This window comes from Sycon ciliatum, chromosome 13 (assembly GCF_964019385.1).
Source record: "Sycon ciliatum chromosome 13, ocSycCili1.1, whole genome shotgun sequence".
Taxonomy (NCBI): Eukaryota; Metazoa; Porifera; class Calcarea; order Leucosolenida; family Sycettidae; genus Sycon; species Sycon ciliatum.
In genome coordinates this window covers 12598235-12616181 of record NC_088655.1, presented here as the reverse complement: position 1 = coordinate 12616181, position 17947 = coordinate 12598235, and the positions used below count along the sequence as shown (strand labels likewise).

At 46.3% G+C, this 17947-nt stretch overlaps 2 long non-coding RNA genes across 2 annotated transcripts; one reads left to right on the top strand and one right to left on the bottom strand.

Annotated features, from left to right (window-relative positions):
• The first annotated feature begins 13318 nt into the window (after positions 1-13318).
• Positions 13319-16155, top strand: LOC135829574 (uncharacterized). The gene is made up of 3 exons (XR_010555858.1): positions 13319-13690; positions 13783-13947; positions 15704-16155. It is a non-coding gene; the product is annotated as an uncharacterized LOC135829574 (long non-coding RNA).
• Positions 16156-16659: 504 nt separating this feature from the next.
• LOC135829576 (uncharacterized) lies at positions 16660-17487 on the bottom strand. Its single transcript, XR_010555860.1, has 2 exons — positions 17190-17487; positions 16660-16804 (listed from the first exon to the last, which is right to left on the bottom strand). It is a non-coding gene; the product is annotated as an uncharacterized LOC135829576 (long non-coding RNA).
• Positions 17488-17947: the final 460 nt, after the last annotated feature.

The window sequence follows — 17947 nt, the reverse complement described above, 5'->3', positions numbered from 1 at the left end:
TAGGTCATGACTCATGGTTCACTGTTGTGCAAGTAAGTAATTACGTCATGTAGATCTACTAGTAGTCAGTTAGTCCAAAACTGATACCTACAATGCTGGCAATTGAAATCCGACCCCCTAGCGGTGCGCTAGCTGCGTTAGCGATTCGTACGAGACGCTAGGGGGTCGGATTTCAGTTGCCAGCACTGTACATGGCAACTGCCTTTGGAGAGAGCGTCCGCCACAGTGTCAACATCTGTGGACTCGAAACAACACAACTTACTTACTTCATGTCCTCTCCCAGCCGACTCATGGAGGTGGAAACCGATTCGTCCGGAAGCTGCTTTTAAAACTGACGAAGCGTATGCCCCTAGCCCTCTGATCTGATGTGGGAATAGACGGTCGAAAGTGGCCACACAGTGACTCCGTGAATGCTTTGTACTTGTCACCAGGAATGGGAATGACCAGGCCCTTGACAATCCTTCTGACATTGAAGGCCGGCGAGATTCAAGAAGAGCAAGATACTTCTTGTCTTCTGGATCAGTCACTTTGCAGATTTTTAAAATTATAATCATTGTCGTCTTCTAGCCAAAGATCGAGTCTGCACCCGTATCTCCACCATAGCCATGAGAAAATGTTTTCGGAGATCGTCCCTTTGCCATAGGCATAGCGTCCAATTGCCTGAGCTGTTCACTTTGACAGTGTACTCACTACTGCGCTGGCCAGAATGCAATGATTACTAGGGAGCAGAATATCAAGGGGCCATACACCAGTGTGGATGTAGCACATTATGAAGGTATGAGTACGACACACGCCGTGGTGCGTGGAATGCAACATAAGTATTATGACACTTAGGTGGTGTAATAAAGAATACCGCAGTGATTATCAGTTATCACCACATAATAATTATATCATTGCCATTGGTCATGAAAGCAACCTGTCTTTACATCGATCTGCTTCGTGGCAAATCACTATTGAAGTTTAGCACCATACATGTACACGTACATGTAGATGGTACATAGCGAACAGAACACGGTAATGGCGTAAACACATTCGCGAATATAGAGCTCAGAATCGCAGCAACGGAAGCCATCTGGAAAGATTTCATGGCATATTCATGCGAGAATCCAATACTGTTAGGACCACCGCATCTCCTGTTAGAGTCACCGGTAACAATGCGGATCGCGGGAAAAGAGGTTACAGAATCGGCGTTGAAGAATAAAGAGATTCTCCAAATCTACTGGAGGACTTACGTTACGCCTACAGTAAAGCATTCATAGCCTAAAATGTAGGTTTGCAGTAGGGCAAACCGTAGTTATCGCCGTGGACCGAGCAAGCCGGTGTCATATAGTAGAATGACCCCCGTAGTGGAAGGCCCCCCCGGTCATTGTACTATATAGTAGATTGCCCCCGGGGTCACTCTACCATATAGTACAACGACCCCCCTCGGCCGCTATTTTAGTAGAGGTCCGTGAACTCCTGAACTCCTGAATAATCCAAAAGGAGCAAGGAGCACACAGAAAACGCAAAGGAACACTGAACTTGCAAACTTTCTTCCAACTCCAAAACAAAAACAATCCAACACAAGGTGGGATGTTCATGTCTCCGAAAGAGGAAAAGTGCGCGACCTATGTACAAATGTTGTGGACTTTTCACCACATATTCCCACAATCAAGAGTACAATATATGTAACATAACCCCGGACTCTTGCCACAATCCATAATGTCCACGTGGAATCTGTGGTGTAAACTCCATCCCTTTCTACCTGCACTTGCGAAACGACAAGTCTGGTGGACTCTGTAGTAGAATGACAGGGGGCAATCTACTATAGTCTATATAGTAGAACGACCCCCCGGTCATTGTACTATATAGTAGAGTGACCCCGGGGTCACTCTACTATATAGTACAATGCCCGGGGGTCCATCTGCTGGGGGGTCATTCTACTATAGTACACCGGCCACGCGGCCGAGGCGGCGCAGCAACCAGCGGGGCTGTACGCACAGCCGCCCTGGCTGCCCCTTTCAGCATGGGGCGATCGCACGCGGGACCAAGGAGGTTGAGGGCACTCTTGTCTCTTTGCCCTTGCGCTCTTTGAGGTTTTTTTTTTTTGAGCAGCAATTACCTCGTGATATGCACATTTGCCAATGATGTCTATCCGCCTGTCACACGGTTGTGGCAGGCGTTCAAATACAAGCGCCCAAACCCCAAACAGTACTGTGCCTGGATATGTGTGTGGCTTGGGAGATGGGCGATAAAGAGTGGTTAACTTGAGGATGATACAGTGCTGGCACCTGAAATCCGACCCCTGAGCGGTGCGTTCACATTCTAGCGATCTCTATCAATTTCCGTAGTTTTACTATCCCGGCCGTGTTGGGTCTTTGCGATGTTTTTACTAAGGCCACAGCTTCCAACCATGACATGCAAAGCAGCGGTGCAGCATCGCAGGCATGAATCGTGGACGTGGTGACGGGGTCTGATGTGCTCCACCGACCTAGGCTAGGGTCTCGGCTTCACTGCACAGCAAACGCGTCGAAAGAAAACGGGGGGCTAATAATTATCGGGAGATGGGGGGGGGGGGAGAAGAAGAGAAGAAGGAGAGGGATCGAGAGAGCGATCGAGAGAGCGATCGATCGATCGATCGATCGAGAGAGAGAGAGAGAGAGAGAGAGAGAGAGAGAGAGAGAGAGAGAGAGAGAGAGAGAGAGAGAGAGAGAGAGCTGGGAGATAGAAGAGCACAGTGCTCTTGGTGATGGGGACTGCGAAGGATAGCAGGTTCTGGGACATGTGCATGAGAATCAGAATATTGGTGATGATGGCAGCAGGGTTATAAGGTAAGCAGCTGAACACTAACAAGAACAGGGAAAGCGTCGGCGAGCAGATTCAAAGTGCATCAGTAGCAGAGAGCCAGTCCTGAGCAAGAAGGTGACGGTACACCTTTTTCTGGAAGCTTTGCATGTGGGGCTGGGCGGGTGGGTGGTGGAACAGGTCTGGTGGCAGGGCATTCCACTTCGCAACGGTGCAAGCAGGCTCAAGTGTCGGATTTCAGTTTCCAGCAGTGTAGATGTCAAACAAGTGGCCTTCCTACTGAATAGCGGAGTAGGAAACGTTGACAATGAGGAATGACCTCACAAAATGGGGGTGTGAATGCTTCACCTTTATGCACAGCGGCGAGAAGTGCAAAGAAACACAGCGCTCTCCCGTGCAGACATTCACAGAGAATTGGATTGAGTTTTTTCTTTCTTCAGATTCTTGACGTTTTGTTCATTTTTGTTGTTGTTTTTTGTTTTGAAGTTGGTTGCTCCAACGAGGAGCACACGCTTCTTGCCGAACTTGACACTTGACTGACTCACGACTGCCATCTTGAGCAGGGAGTGGTGCTTTCTTTCAGGTTCGCCGAGCGGAAGGTGCGACGTGCTCCTGGTGTGCTCCGGATGGCAGTCGTGAGTCAGTCAAGTGTCAAGTTCGGCAAGAAGCGTGTGCTCCTCGTTGGAGCAACCAACTTCATGACATTACCGCCGAAGTCGCAACTTCTAAGTTCGTATTGTTGTCCCTCACGCGGACTTGCGACTAGTTGTTGGAGGTGACAGCGTTGTGAATAGCTATACTGGCTCTCAACGTCTGTTTAGCACAACTCCATGAGCGACTCTGACTCACGCTGCTACCTGGGGCTTCACGAGGTGTTTGTCGCGCTGGAAACAAAGCGTCTCTGTAAGTTTGTATCCCTGGTGATGGTTTGGCCTGGAGAGCAGTATATAAGTGGTGCTTTTCAGGCACAATCTTCCTCAGCCTACTCAAGCTCAACTGATGAGGGGTGAATTCCCCGAAACACTGTGTATTGAGCAGGGAGTGGTGCTTTCTTTCAGGTTCGCCGAGCGGAAGGTGCGACGTGCTCCTGGTGTGCTCCGGATGGCAGTCGTGAGTCAGTCAAGTGTCAAGTTCAGCAAGAAGCGTGTGCTCCTCGTTGGAGCAACCAACTTCATGACATTACCGCCGAAGTCGCAACTTCTAAGTTCGTTTTTGTTTTGTTTTGGTATTGAGATTTTCTGTCATAATATTATGTAAGCAAATTTGCTTTGCCCGTACAAGAGGCTTGTCGAGAAGATGACTGTAGCGTGGAATTCATGGGCAAAGCTCACTTGTCGAACACTAGCACTCACACTACTAGGGAAACCTGCCTGAATACCGTGTTAGTAGGCTTCTGTTCTCTTGGTAAACGCTTGGAGAAATATTCTGTCCCCTTCCAAACCTATACTGTAGTGAACCGGTTGGGGGAAAGGCCCAGAACAAGATACATCATCAAAATAATTATTGTGGCTAGCCTGAGGCGCAGCTACTATTACTAGCCCGCCAAAGGTGATCCATATCAAACATGATATGCGGACCATGCAAGATGTAAACCGATATCCAGTGTTGCCGGCGAGGCGGAATAGTACAAAAGTAATAAAAAATTATTATAATAATAATGTTAACTGGTTTGAGGGAAAGAGACAAACGGGAAAAGTCTGAAGAAAAAATTGACTGTCACCACCAGGACTCGAACCAGGGACCTTCGCTTGTAGCCAGCGATGCTCTAACCACTGAGCTATGGTGTAGTCATCATTCCAGCAGAGGCCGTTCAACATTTTCTTCAGACTTCGTAACTCACACTTCCTGTGAATCCACACAGGCGGGTGGGACGCAGCCCGCACTGTAACCCACACACTTCACGTACAAACTAGCACGCGGGGAGCCCCAAGTCATAAAAATTAATGTTAACTGGTTTGAGGGAAAGAGACAAACGGGATAATAATAATACTAATAATAATAATAATAAACAGTACGAAATAGTGGTTGCGACTTCGGCGATGATTTGTAAGAAAGGATTGCTCCCCACACCGGAGCTCGCGCTATTCCGCCGACTTTACTTGACACTTGACTGACTCACGACTGCCATCCAGAGCACACGAGTCAAGTGTCAAGTAAAGTCGGCGGAATAGCGCGAGCTCCGGTGTGGGGAGCAAACCTTTCTTAATAATAAACAGGCTATAAAAACTATAAAATAATAAACTATCAGCAAACAGGCCCGATCTGCTCCTTGTTGATGACAAGGAGCGCATCGCATACATTACAGACATCAGCGTTCCTGGTGAGAACAACATCAATAAGAAAATGGCTGAAAAGCGCTCGAAATATTATGACTTGAAGCGGGAGATTTCCAGAATTTGGTCCCTCACCCAGGTTGACGTGGTCCCTGTGGTTGTCGGAGCCCTGGGAGGCTTGGTGGGGGAGACTCCTCAATGCCTCCGGACTGTGCAGGGAGGAGACTTGGCTATTGTGCAACAGGAGGCTATCCAAGGTTCGGTTAAAATACTAGGAACTGTCCTTAACATGTAGATGCACATCTGCTGCGTTTTCATGTTCAATAGCCAAGAGACTTGAATAACGACTGATAAAGATATTTCCTTTGTAATCCCCATAACAACATCAACGTCCTTATCATTTATACAATACCTGTCTTTGTACGATACCTATCGTTGCAAATTCAGTATTATTGTTTTGATGTTGGAGTTTGGATTGAGTTTCTTTCCTTTCTTCCTCTTCCTTCCCCTATTTCTTGTCCCTTCGGTTTTTGGCTTTTTATTTTATTTTTTTCACTTTCTTTTTGCTGTCCCACCCATGGAAATATTTCCTGGTGGGTCTGGCTTATCGCCTTCGAAAGAAGTGAATAAAGGATACATAATAGTATAATAATACCACAGCACGCATAATATTATGTGGGTATAATTATACGTTCCGCTTCTATCCTATCTCCTATGATCAAATTCCATTATCAAGATAATTATTAATACGGTGCACTGATGACCTGTGACGCCAGATCATGACTTGTCGGCCAGGTTTCTCCATGTACAGTGGTGGTCAAAAGTTTTGACCCACCATGCAGATTTTTCGAATTCTGAAGGTTTGGGCTGTAAGCTACTAAATTTTTGGTCGAGGACATCTGAATCAGGCTGAATAGTGAAGAAGAAATGAAAAATGCTGAAAGACGGAGTCATCTGGGGACTACTGTGGTCAAGTATATGTAAAAGGCGGGTCAAAACTTATGGCCAACGCCCGCACTATCATAAACCGCCAACAGGATACACGGAATAGTGTGATTTCTAAAAAGTATTCAATTAAACTAAAGTCTAAAAGTCAGTCCTGGCCTATTCCAGATACATCCACCACTTTGTAACCCCTCCCTTGGCCTTGATGATCGCTTGCATACACTGCCGCATTGAATCGACGATCTTCTTGCGCTCGTGAGGAGAAATCAACTTCTATGCCTCCCGGCACACTCGCCACAGCTCATACTGGTTTCTGGGGGTGATTTCAACATCGTGCTGCTTCAGCCCAGCAATTTTGCAGAGATTCTCAGTTGGATTGAGGTCAGGTGGCTGCAGGGGCCATGTCAGGACGGTGATGCCGTTCACCGTCCGCCGCGCCTCCGTTCTGTTTGCGGAGCGTTTGCGGCCATAAGACACCACCCACACCATCCACAAGCTGCATCATGCTCAGCAACATCATGTTTTCGGATGATGCGAGGTACTGGTCCGCATTCATCGTATCCACCACCCGGCAAATGCGCGCTACGCCGTTGCTGGCCATGGCTCCCATACATTGATATTGCCGTCGCGGCGCTTCACAGTTTTGCGGGTGCATGTGCCAGCCAGAGCCTATCCTGTCCACCTCCTGACGTAAACTGCATCACCAGAGCCCTTGAGGTTGATTTTAGACTCATCAGTCCACAGAAATTACCACCAGTCATCACTGCTCCAGTCCTTGTGCGTCTATACAAATTTAAGGCGTTTTGCCTTATTCACAGCACTGATGAAGGGCCATTTGATGGCCATACAGCCACGTAGGCCTGCTCTCTGCAACTTGCGTCTCACAGAACGCACAGAAATCGCGTTATCACCGTCGCTCACCATCTCAGCTCGCAGGCAGTGACGGATTTGAGGCGATTCTCCATTGACTTCATGATATGGTGGCGATCTTGTCTTGCACTGGTCTCTCTTGGTCGGTCTGATCGAGGTGAAATGTAGTCAATTTTTGTTTCCTGACAATTCTACGTATCGTAGGATTACTCAAATCCAACAGAGGAGCGATACCACGCCAAAAGAGACCGTCAACACTCAGCTTCACGACCATTTCCCTCACATCCTTGCTAATCTGACCTCGGTTCACTATCCTGGCTGAAAATACCATCTCCGTCGTCAGAATAATCAAGTTTGATATCGCAAACTCTCAAAGTGAGAAGTCAAGTGTTGATTTTCAACTTTCCCGGCACGTGCATCAGCCTGACAACTTTTTTGAAACCGTACGGTACGGTAGAGCAAAATTTGGTCACGTGGCCATAAGTTTTGACCCACCCAAATGTATGGTGATCCATCACAAATCTCAGTTGACAACGGATTCTTGCAAATTTTAGTGTCCTTGCCAAGTTTCAATCGGCTTTGGCCTCAAAGAAGTCAAAAACGGCGTGTTTAGGAGCCAGGCTGAGCTGTACTGACGATTCCATGGGGTGGGTCAAAACTTTTGGCCACCACTGTAGGCTTGTCCAGAGCGATGGCCCTCACATTCCCAAGCTGAAATGTATAATAATTATTATACTGACGTCCAAGCCAAGACCAGGGGATACGACAAGTAGTCCATCAGCCAAGAACTCAGAAGTCGTCAAATTCAAGCACCCTGTTGCACTTAGAAATCGAATACTTGATTTTGGCCTCAATGGAGAGGTTAGGTACCCTGTACACCGAATCCGCAAATAAAAAGAGTAAACGACTTGCACGCTCTGCAGGGGGAAGCCGACAAAGTGACCATTTTTGGCATTTCATCGACAGCCATTGTTGTGACCTAAACCCAATCTCCAATCAGTGCCATGCGCGTTTCAGGAATGAACTTTCAGACTTTTGTGAATTACGGGAAAAATCTTGCAAATCGAGAAGATTTGCAGTGTAAACCATTGCAGTTTCCGTATTACACGTGTGCCTGGATTCAAATTACAATAAAATTGTTTAAAGAGTCGGCGTGGAGAAAGCAATTTTATTAGTGCAATTAGGAGTATAATCGATGCAGACATGGCCAGACAACAACGAGTTCATGGAATTTTTAAGGATTTTTATGTTATTCAAAATCGATTTTCGTGTTCCGCTCATCAGTGAATAGTATCGGAACTGAGGGTACTGTGTACAACAATAGAACATTTTATAACAGCATAATTAATTAAAAGTGTGAACAACAAAGGAAGTGCTACAGCATTACATAATAGGTGTCAAACATAGTGCTAACGTAGTGTGTCAAACATAGTGCTAACGTATATAACTGAGCAAAAAGTCAGCTGTATTTTGTCACTTGTTATCACGTCCAGATTGTCTCGGTGTGTACGATGATTCTCACTTTTCTGTTTTGTGCCGTGCAAGTTATGTTAAGCAGTTGAAGGTTCTGGAAGCTGTATGTATTCGTGTGCATAATCCTGTTCTTTGTAAACAAAAGAAGCATGTAGTCGCGCTAAAGTTGTTCTCGTAGCTGGTTATCAGATGTAAATGTTGTGTCATGTTGCACTGTATCACCTCTTGCTTTGTGGCTGCACTCAGTTATATACGTTAGCACTATGTTTGACACCTATTATGTAATGCTGTAGCACTTCCTTTGTTGTTCACACTTTTAATTAATTATGCTGTTATAAAATGTTCTATTGTTGTACACAGTACCCTCAGTTCCGATACTATTCACTGATGAGCGGAACACGAAAATCGATTTTGAATAACATAAAAATCCTTAAAAATTCCATGAACTCGTTGTTGTCTGGCCATGTCTGCATCGATTATACTCCTAATTGCACTAATAAAATTGTTGTTCGCCTACTTGTAGAGTGTTGTTCCATTACACATCTCTTTCACTGTTCTATTTAATTGAGCATCCGAATACATACCTTCAGGAAGATTACAATGAGCTAGTATTGAACATCATCCACCTTCGGGTTTCCGAAGTATGCACCCCGAGTCATGTCAAGCAGGTTTGAAGCGTAGTTTTACTGTTTGGCAAAAGTGATCTACGCTTCCACCCTGCATGGAATCACCCCGGGAAGGTCCTGATCCCTGGAAAAATAAGGAACGTGGAGAGCTAAAAGTAAGGAATCTGCGGCGATGGATGTGCATCGAGTGAATGCCCTGCAGTTCTCTTCTCCATTACGACCAACTAGCAAACGCCATGGCTCTGGATGCTGACAGCAAACAGTTGAAATAAAGGCAAGGCTGCTTTGAACATGTTGCAACCAGGTAGTAGTACAGTTACAGTTGTACTACTTCGAAGTACTATCTACCACACTCGAGATCACCCAAAGAATAAAGCGATTGAATTCAAAATCAAAAAAATTGTTGGGGATCGTCTGAAGCATATTCAAGCGAGGTACAGTCGGGCTTGATCAGAGAAGTTGATGACTGATCAAAGCCCTCGGGCTGGTCCCTTGGGCTAGCTTTGATCAGCCATCAATCCCTCTGTACCTCGCTTGATTATCTACTTGATACCATTGTAGTTGCAAACAAGTAACTACAACAATTGCAGTACGAGTACAATAGTCATGTAGTTTTTTGAATCAGTTAGTATTTGAAAATGGTGAGCATCTTCATCTTCTTCCCGGTGCGCATGTACACATATTTTTTGAATCTGTTCGTGCTCCAAGCCAACTCACCTCTGCTCAAATCGACGGCGATTTATTTCGCGATTTTAGGTCGATCGCCACGGAAAACCACACCAAACGTTGACAAAACTCCACGTTTTTCACTGAAGACGCATTGGATGTCATGATAAAACGGATGGAAAACCTCGTAATGGCTGATGAAGAAGAAGAAATTTGTCGAACTTCCAAAGCGCACTGCAAAAGGAGTGCAAGAGTTTCGCCAGGGAAAGTAGGCAGGTCGGATTCAGTGATGCTTTTGCTGTCGATTGATGTCAGTTCCAGGTGTTCGATTTGTAAGTGCAACAGGGGACTCACTTTGGCACCACTGGCTGATGGACTAAAGGGGCCGGCTTCTCAAGACGTGGCCGACTTCGCTGGATAAACGGCGAATAGCTGTGAGTACAAAATCCTTACTGTGCTACAATACTCAACTCTCCTGTACTACTACTACAGTCCATTCAGAAAAAAATGAACTTCTAGCTTTTGGCCATAAATGGGTCAAACGTTGAGTTTTTTTAGAATTTTTTTCTGCAATCCCATATGGAATCCTCTTCCAATTATGTTTCTGAAGTTTTTTTGTCCAAAAAGCAAGCCATAGCAAGAATAGGATTTCGGCCAGGTTTTGCTCCAAAAGCACTGAATTGGGAAAAACCATCAAAATCCAGGCCGTTTGACCCCGCCTGCAACAGTGCATTCTGCGGTTCGAACCCCAGTTCAGGCACCCTTTTTGGACCCTTTTTCAAATTTCAAAGTTCGCAGCACTGCACTGTGTACGATGAAATCACGAAAAATCGCCAAATACGGGAGCTCGCCAGAGCCAGGACCCATCTTTTTATGAATGGACTGTGTACGTAGTACCCTTTCCCAGCGGAGATCAAGTGGAAACAGACAAGTACTAGCAACAAGCAAAAACAATGTAAAGACAACTGAGAAAATGTTAGGGAGAAAACTTGGAAAACATAGTATGAGGAAGGCTTCCTCTGGCTGCTTTTATCGGTTACCAACTTTGTTTTTATAGCATGGACGCGATGATCAGTAGACAAGTGATCAAGACATCATGCAAGTCTGTGACAACGTCCTCAAGAGGACCTCCTGCGGCAGCTAATCCCTAAAGTTCGACGCTCCTAACTGAGGTAGATATTTGTATTTCATTCAAAAAAGTAAGAGCTTTCTGTTCAGTTGTCTGATGGCTGGCTTGCGACCTGGCACGAGACTGGGAGTTACAACGAAGCCAAACGTCCTCTGCTGAGCCTTCCAGGAACTTTTGACATGTTTTTGTAAAGGAAGAGGCATGGTCTCATAATGGATCTCAGAATATCTCTCTTTGAGGCTACTGGTTACGTTTGCTATCGTAGGTCCGTCCACAACGGCATGGCGACGTCTAGGACAATACTCTGCGCTGTTTCCAAGCTCTATCAAGAGTACATAACAGCAGCCATATTCAATCTGCGGAGAGAACTGTTTCGCCTTTCCTGGACGTCAGTCTTATGTACTCTTGGGAATGGGTCTACACATGTAGACCAACAGTGTTGAGGCTGACGGCTAATTGTAATTCAGACTCGCATGGCGGCATTCTTGTAGTTCGGAGTCGCAGCCTCGCTCACATGGTAACAATGAGGTACTGTGTTGTGTGCTGACTGCTGAGTGAGGCCGTGAGCATGGTGAGGGCGCGAGTAGATCTACACTAGATTTGTACAGCTGAGACTATGCATCATCGACGTGACCATGGTGACGGCAAGGTGGGTCCTCCACAGATTCAGACATGCCACATGATCATGGGCTATAATCGAGCCAATAAGACAAGTAAGAGCCTTCGTTTTCTGGGTACGGATACCCGTAAGAGCTCTAGAGTCTAAAGAAAATTCCTTCCGACAAATTCTAATAATAGTATAGGAGTTCCCGTGTCTCCATTACGTAGTAGATCTAGCGTCGACATGCGGGTGAGGGTCGTCTGACAGTCTCTCTACCCTAGTAATACATAATATGTATGTACCCAATGCTGTAGACAGCAAGCTGTTTCGGCCATAAAGGCCTCATCAGTACAGCTACGAGCTAAATAGGCCGAGCTACCAGCCATGGTGCAAAGGAGGCACCACAGACATTAAGGTAGCTCGTCGCTCTAGCGCCAGAGTGCTCAAACTACAAAATGTAGCGGGCATTGCGCGATGCAGCAGCACTAGAGCAGCCTACTGAGAGTGCTCAACAAGGCGAAAGCCGAGGTGATACCCAATGCTGTAGACAGCAAGCTGTTTCGGCCATAAAGGCCTCGTCAGTACAGCTACGAGCTAAATAGGCCGAGCTACCGGCCATGGTGCAAAGGAGGCACCACAGACATTAAGGTAGCTCGTCGCTCTAGCGCCAGAGTGCTCAAACTACAAAATGTAGCGGGCATTGCGCGATGCAGCAGCACTAGAGCAGCCTACTGAGAGTGCTCAACAAGGCGAAAGCCGAGTATTATGTATTATGTATGTATATATCCTAATGGCTCCATAATGAAGTGCGAGAAGTATACAAGTACACAATCGTCATGTCATTTGCACTTGGAATTAAGGGGGTAGAGGATAGGTAGATGGATGGGTTCACCCTGTTTTTGACGAGTGAAAACCTTACAAACAATGTACATGTACATATTCATCCACTACCGAAACCATTGCATACCGTAAGAGAGTACAATCATGAACTAGTACTAGTAGTGATGTACAGTAACAGAAGCTCGCCTATAACAACCTCGGATAATAGCTATGGCTCGCCTCAAGCGAAGGTCCCTGGTTGGAGTCCTGGCGGTGACAGTCAATTTTGTCTTGCGACTTTTCCCGATTTCATCTTTCCCTCAAACCAGTGAATACATAATGTACACCGAGAGCAATAACTCGCGAATAACAACACTACATTCAGACCAAGCAACTATTTTTAAATTTTAACTGCACACTTTATACCTCGCGAATAAAAAAAAAGAAAAAAAGTGAATTATCGTTTCCGTCACGACGGCCGCTAACACCCGGTAAACCTCGCGAATAACACCACTTAGCTGCACACTTTATACCTCCCGAATATCACCACTTTTCTCATGGCCGATCGAGAGCGGGTATTCGCAAGGTAACTGCACATGTGCTCATGCATGTACATGTACATGTACATTGTACCGACAAAGTGTTGGAAATGTTTTAAAGGGGGTAGAGGTGTAGAACACTTAAGGGTGGCAGACTACCCAAAAATTCGCTGAAAAATCGAATTTGTAAATTCATATTGAGTGCTACGTCAGTTGAAAGAGCATGAATAGCTGCAAATTCTCTGAAAATTGTGTCCCGATCTTACCGGCCGTTCAAGAGTTATGGCCGAAAATGTGCCCTTGCAAGGAAAGATTTTTTTGTTGCACGCTGTCATTTGTTGGCAGCACTGTATTTGAATGTGAGCAGACCGTGCGCAACTTGTGTCGTATCATGGAAACACGTGAAAGTGTGCAGAATTTTGCTCCAAGTCCAAAAAATCAGGTTTTTGAGCCACGTATTGGGCTGCACGGCGGCGGGCGAAGCCCGCCGCCGTGCAGCAGGACTTTTGCCAGCACCCTCGTGACGTTGCAGATATGTGGCTTGATTATGGGGCTGTTAAGTGATGACGTCACAGTTCCTTCGATACGCATAGCAACGATCCCACTGGGGACAAACAAAAGTAGCGTCGTCTCCACCGAACCAGTTGTCAGTGGCAACATATAGGAATCGTGTACATTTCTTCGTTTCTTCTTTGCTGTTTTCAGTGAGTGTTTTGTTTTCTCTTTGTCCTTGATCTCGACGGCGTTGTCGTGCTCATTACCTTACTGAGACGTCTCTTGTGACTGTAGCCAGTGTCACGGAGGATTTTATTGGCGTGACGAGGTAGATCGCCGAGATCGAGCGTGAAAAACGCTCTGCATTAGTAGCTCCTGTAGAATGTCTTCTGGGATGGCGTATCCATGGTCAACAAAGCCAAGGTGCAAGACAGCATAAGAGATCGTGTAAACGATGTGAACTCCAAAAGGTAAGCTCCTGAACAAGTGGAAAGATATGTGTATTTACAAACTCTCTCTTCATCCATCGATTGCCGCTATGCATTGCATTTTGTCTTCACAGATAATCTGGACAAATAAATTATATTGTAACTGGAGAGTGCAGTCGTGCTTGGGGCCCATCCCAATGTCATCACATGGCTGTGGTGACTAGTGTATACCTGGGAGAATTTTCCTCAACTGAGACGGAGTGTAGATGGATGGATTATGAGAAATGCGAAGATGTGGAGTAAGTTGTGTCGAAGAAATGTGTAACGAGAGAGCTTGGAAGCTCAGGGCCCTGCGCTATGCTTTGTTGCCTAGCTCATCGTGCATGTTGTTAGAACTGATGGAAACGTTTTTTTCCTTTGATTAGCTACTTCATTGTATTGCAAAAACGTTTCAATGAGTTACTGAAGTAACGTCTTCTGCATAGCTATGGGACCGGCGCTGACTCTGCCGATCACGGGCGTTCTGGAGTCGACGGGATGTCTGTCCTGCCGTTTCCTGGGACCGGCGCTGACTCTGCCGACCACGGGCGTTCGTCTTCTTCTTCTTATTATACTGACGGCAACTAACATCCATTCTAATTGCATTTACTCGTCTCCCTACTTCGTATTTCTTTCCAGAAAATCTCCCCATACAGCAGGGAGTCGTTTACATAATATGACTCCCTGCTATACATCTACATGACTGTATACACGTTATAATTATTATGTTATCGGCCTACATGCGATTCCCGGGCTGTTCGACAGGCGACCCAGCCAGCCTGCTAGTGGGATCTCGGCCTCGCACACAAATCCACACAAAATGGTACTGCACTGAATGCATTCCCCGATACACTTCGCATATATACTCATTCTCTTGATGGTACCGTACACTTGATGGTACGGGACAGGTACGGGATAGCGCCAGGCATGCCGATGGCACAAACAAACAAAAATATTGTGGCCAGCTGTCTTTGTTGGTACGGTACGGTACGGGACAGATACAGGATAGCGCCAGGCGTGACACAAACAAACAAACAAACAAACAAACAAACAAACAAACAAACACCAAATTAAAGCTGTGTGGACCCTGGCTAGCGCCAGACGTTACTGAAGTAACGTCTTCTGCATAGCTACGGGAATAAAATAAAATTTACTTTACACTCAAACATACACTGTACATGTACATGTAACATCATGATAATGATTCCATCTTCATTATCTCCGCAACAGGTACGCCATACGCACCAAATACATGGTGTGTGTGGCACTGTGTGCACGTGCGCGCTTGCGTGCGCGCGTACATGCACACACTCTCATGCGTGGCCGAGTTGGCCGGATGAACAGACCACGCATTTGCACGAGGTGTCCGTCATGTCATTGGAGTGCTGTACTTTATGACTCGGGCGTAGGAGGGGTTTTGGAAGTGGTACGACCGAAGGTCGGTGCGGCGGAAAGCCGTGTTGGAGGGGGTCCGGCCCCCCCCCCGGGAAAATTTTGTAAAAGACACAAAATCCTGCGTTCTGGGAACTTCTGGCACACTTCTGGCGCAGTGTGCAGTCGAGTCGAGTACAGTACTCAGTACGACTGCAGATGCATAACAGATCTACGAGTACGAGTCTAGAAAAAGGTCTGATGCGCATATGCAAATATCGATGGATCCTGATTTTTTATTACGGTTTTGCACGTTCCAGACGGACCACACTTTTCGAAAAGTGGTGCGGCCATGGTCGTACCAGTCGTGGCGGGTGCTACGACCCTGTGACTTTATTCCAAAATAGTATGTCGTGCCCCTGTCAAATGGAGTTTGTGTCTATGCTCAGCGGGTATCGGGCCATGACGCCACACTGCAGTCAGCGCTGGAATTAAAATAGCACTTCATGGATTATTTTAACTAATTTCCTTTGCGTTTACTTTGTTGAGCCCGTGGTTTCATTTCTGTGTTCTGTTATGATTGGCCTCTGGAAATAATCGGAGTGGATGTCATTTTTTGTCATATGTGTGTGCCTTGTGCAACAGGTTCAAGGCTAGATGCACTTCACATTCGGCGTGGGATCTCGGCGTCTGGGACCTGATAACGTCTTGGCTGGATGGGTGATCAAGGATGATACTACTCGGCACACCAATGTACATGTCAATGTAGTTTTTACATTTTCAGAGCTGCACTATTTACGTCTTGATGCTTACTTCGGTGCTAGTGTCGTGTCCGTGTGTTGCTACAATGTCATTATCTGTATTGTATTCCGTCTGCTTATACATGTGTCTTTATGAAGTGTTTGCCATGGCGGCGATGTGTCTTGTCGATCAATAGTGTTGTGAAACCTATCACTATTCTTGCTTTGCTGGCTACTCGCTCGCTCCGCGCCGTGCACGCTACTAGGTCTTGTAGTATATAGCTCGATGCTTTGCATCGATCGCTGGTTGTTGTTGTTCTTGTTGCTTCTGTTGTTTGAGCTTGGTCCTAGAGTGAAGCTTTGGTCTTCTTGTGTGGTGAGGGTGAGGAATGGGTATCTGGACTCCTGGTATATTTCCGTAAAGAACCTGGAATTGTAGAATCCTGAGAGTATGTCTGGCCCACTCCCCGGTCATGACATTAGCATGTTTCCCCCGGATTATTTCTATCATCCTGCGTGTTCTTGGGCTGAGCGAGCACATGCACGAGTGTGCAGCTATAACCCTGTGTATCTTTGGTTACACTTTGTTCTGCAATGCATGTACCTTGTAACAGTCTGTGCTTGCACTGCTTTGTGTGGCCTGCGTATTTCAGGACTATTCAGTGCATCAGACCCAGGTTGGTTTGGTTGCCGGATGATCTCTTGTTGCGTCGCTCTGTGTTTTGTGTTAATCAATTTTTGGGCTTGAGAATTGAGCTGGTGTGTGGTTCCCAATATGAAAACATCATGCTGGTGCTCTGTGTTTCGATTATCGACTGTCCGAGCAATCACGATTCATTACCAGAACGGTCAATACTGTAGTCTCTTCACGTGTTTGTGTTTTCGCCGGGGGAATTAGCGGTGACGTTGCACATAGAACGGCAGTGTTGCATCACTGGACGACCCTGCCTCTGCATGTGACTTCATTTCCCCAGGATCTGGTGCAGATACACCAGACAGTCACTTCCTGTAAACACGCAAACAGCAAAAGAAGAGATCCCGCAAATCAGGAAAAACCATTGCGGAAAATATCGAGTAAATCATACACCATTCAATAATCTGGAGTAATTACAGTGAGACAAACACTTCAAACAGTGCTCTCTCTCTCTCTCTCTCTCTCCATCCTTCCAAAATACACCCTGTAACAATTCCCTGGAATTATTTTATTTTATATTCTCAGGACATCATTCTGAACAACTTCTTCCATGGGTCTTCAATCACCACGGAGGGCGAGAATACAGCTAAGTCATGCAGTCTACGAGAGGTGCGGGCTGTCATGGATATAGAGGCTGATATTGTGCCAGCGTGAGGGCAGAGACAGAAAGAAGACACTGATTTCTTGAACAACTCACCTACATATAATCGAATCCACAGGGAGCGCTCGTACTTTGATCCATCAGGAGGCGAAGAATCTTCAAAGCACTCTCAAACACGGAGTTTTACAGTGGGCAGCCAATTTCACAGCCATTATGAAGGCCCTCGACGACTACAGGAGATTTGTAGAGGAAAGAACAAGGAGTAAAGAGCGACAACAATCGCTTGACGAAAAAGCAAAGAAAAACTGCTGTCTCTCCAGTCATTTAGATGCTGTTGCCCTTGACATCTGGTTCCATCCAGAGGACGCGACTTTTGTTTGTCCCCAGTGCTCTCCGTTGCTATGCGTATCGAAGGGGCCGTGACGTCACACTTAACAGCCCCATTGTAGTTGACGTTGATTTAGTGACTTTGGCAAGTTTGAGTCGTGTCAAGAAGTCAGGTAGGATTCAGTACTAGGCAGTAGTGAAACGTGAGTGGCAGTCTTTGCCGGTTTCTGAGGGCATCCTGGATTTGGTGTGCAGCGCTGTGGAAATGGCTTGCTGTGGAGGTCCCAGCACTGGATGTTGTATCAAAGGTACGACCTCGTAGCACACCCTAAACCTAAAAAATTCAAAAATTGACTTGGGTCTGTGGGAGTCCGCGAGAGAACGCCCACTCGTTCCGTTGTGACAGATTCCAGGGCCACGTTGAGGGGCCCTACCCCACCACCCATGGCTGCTTCTGGACTTGTTTTAGGTTTGGGTCCCGCGCACGGACAGAATGGGCACGAAAATGTGAAAAAAATGTAAATGCA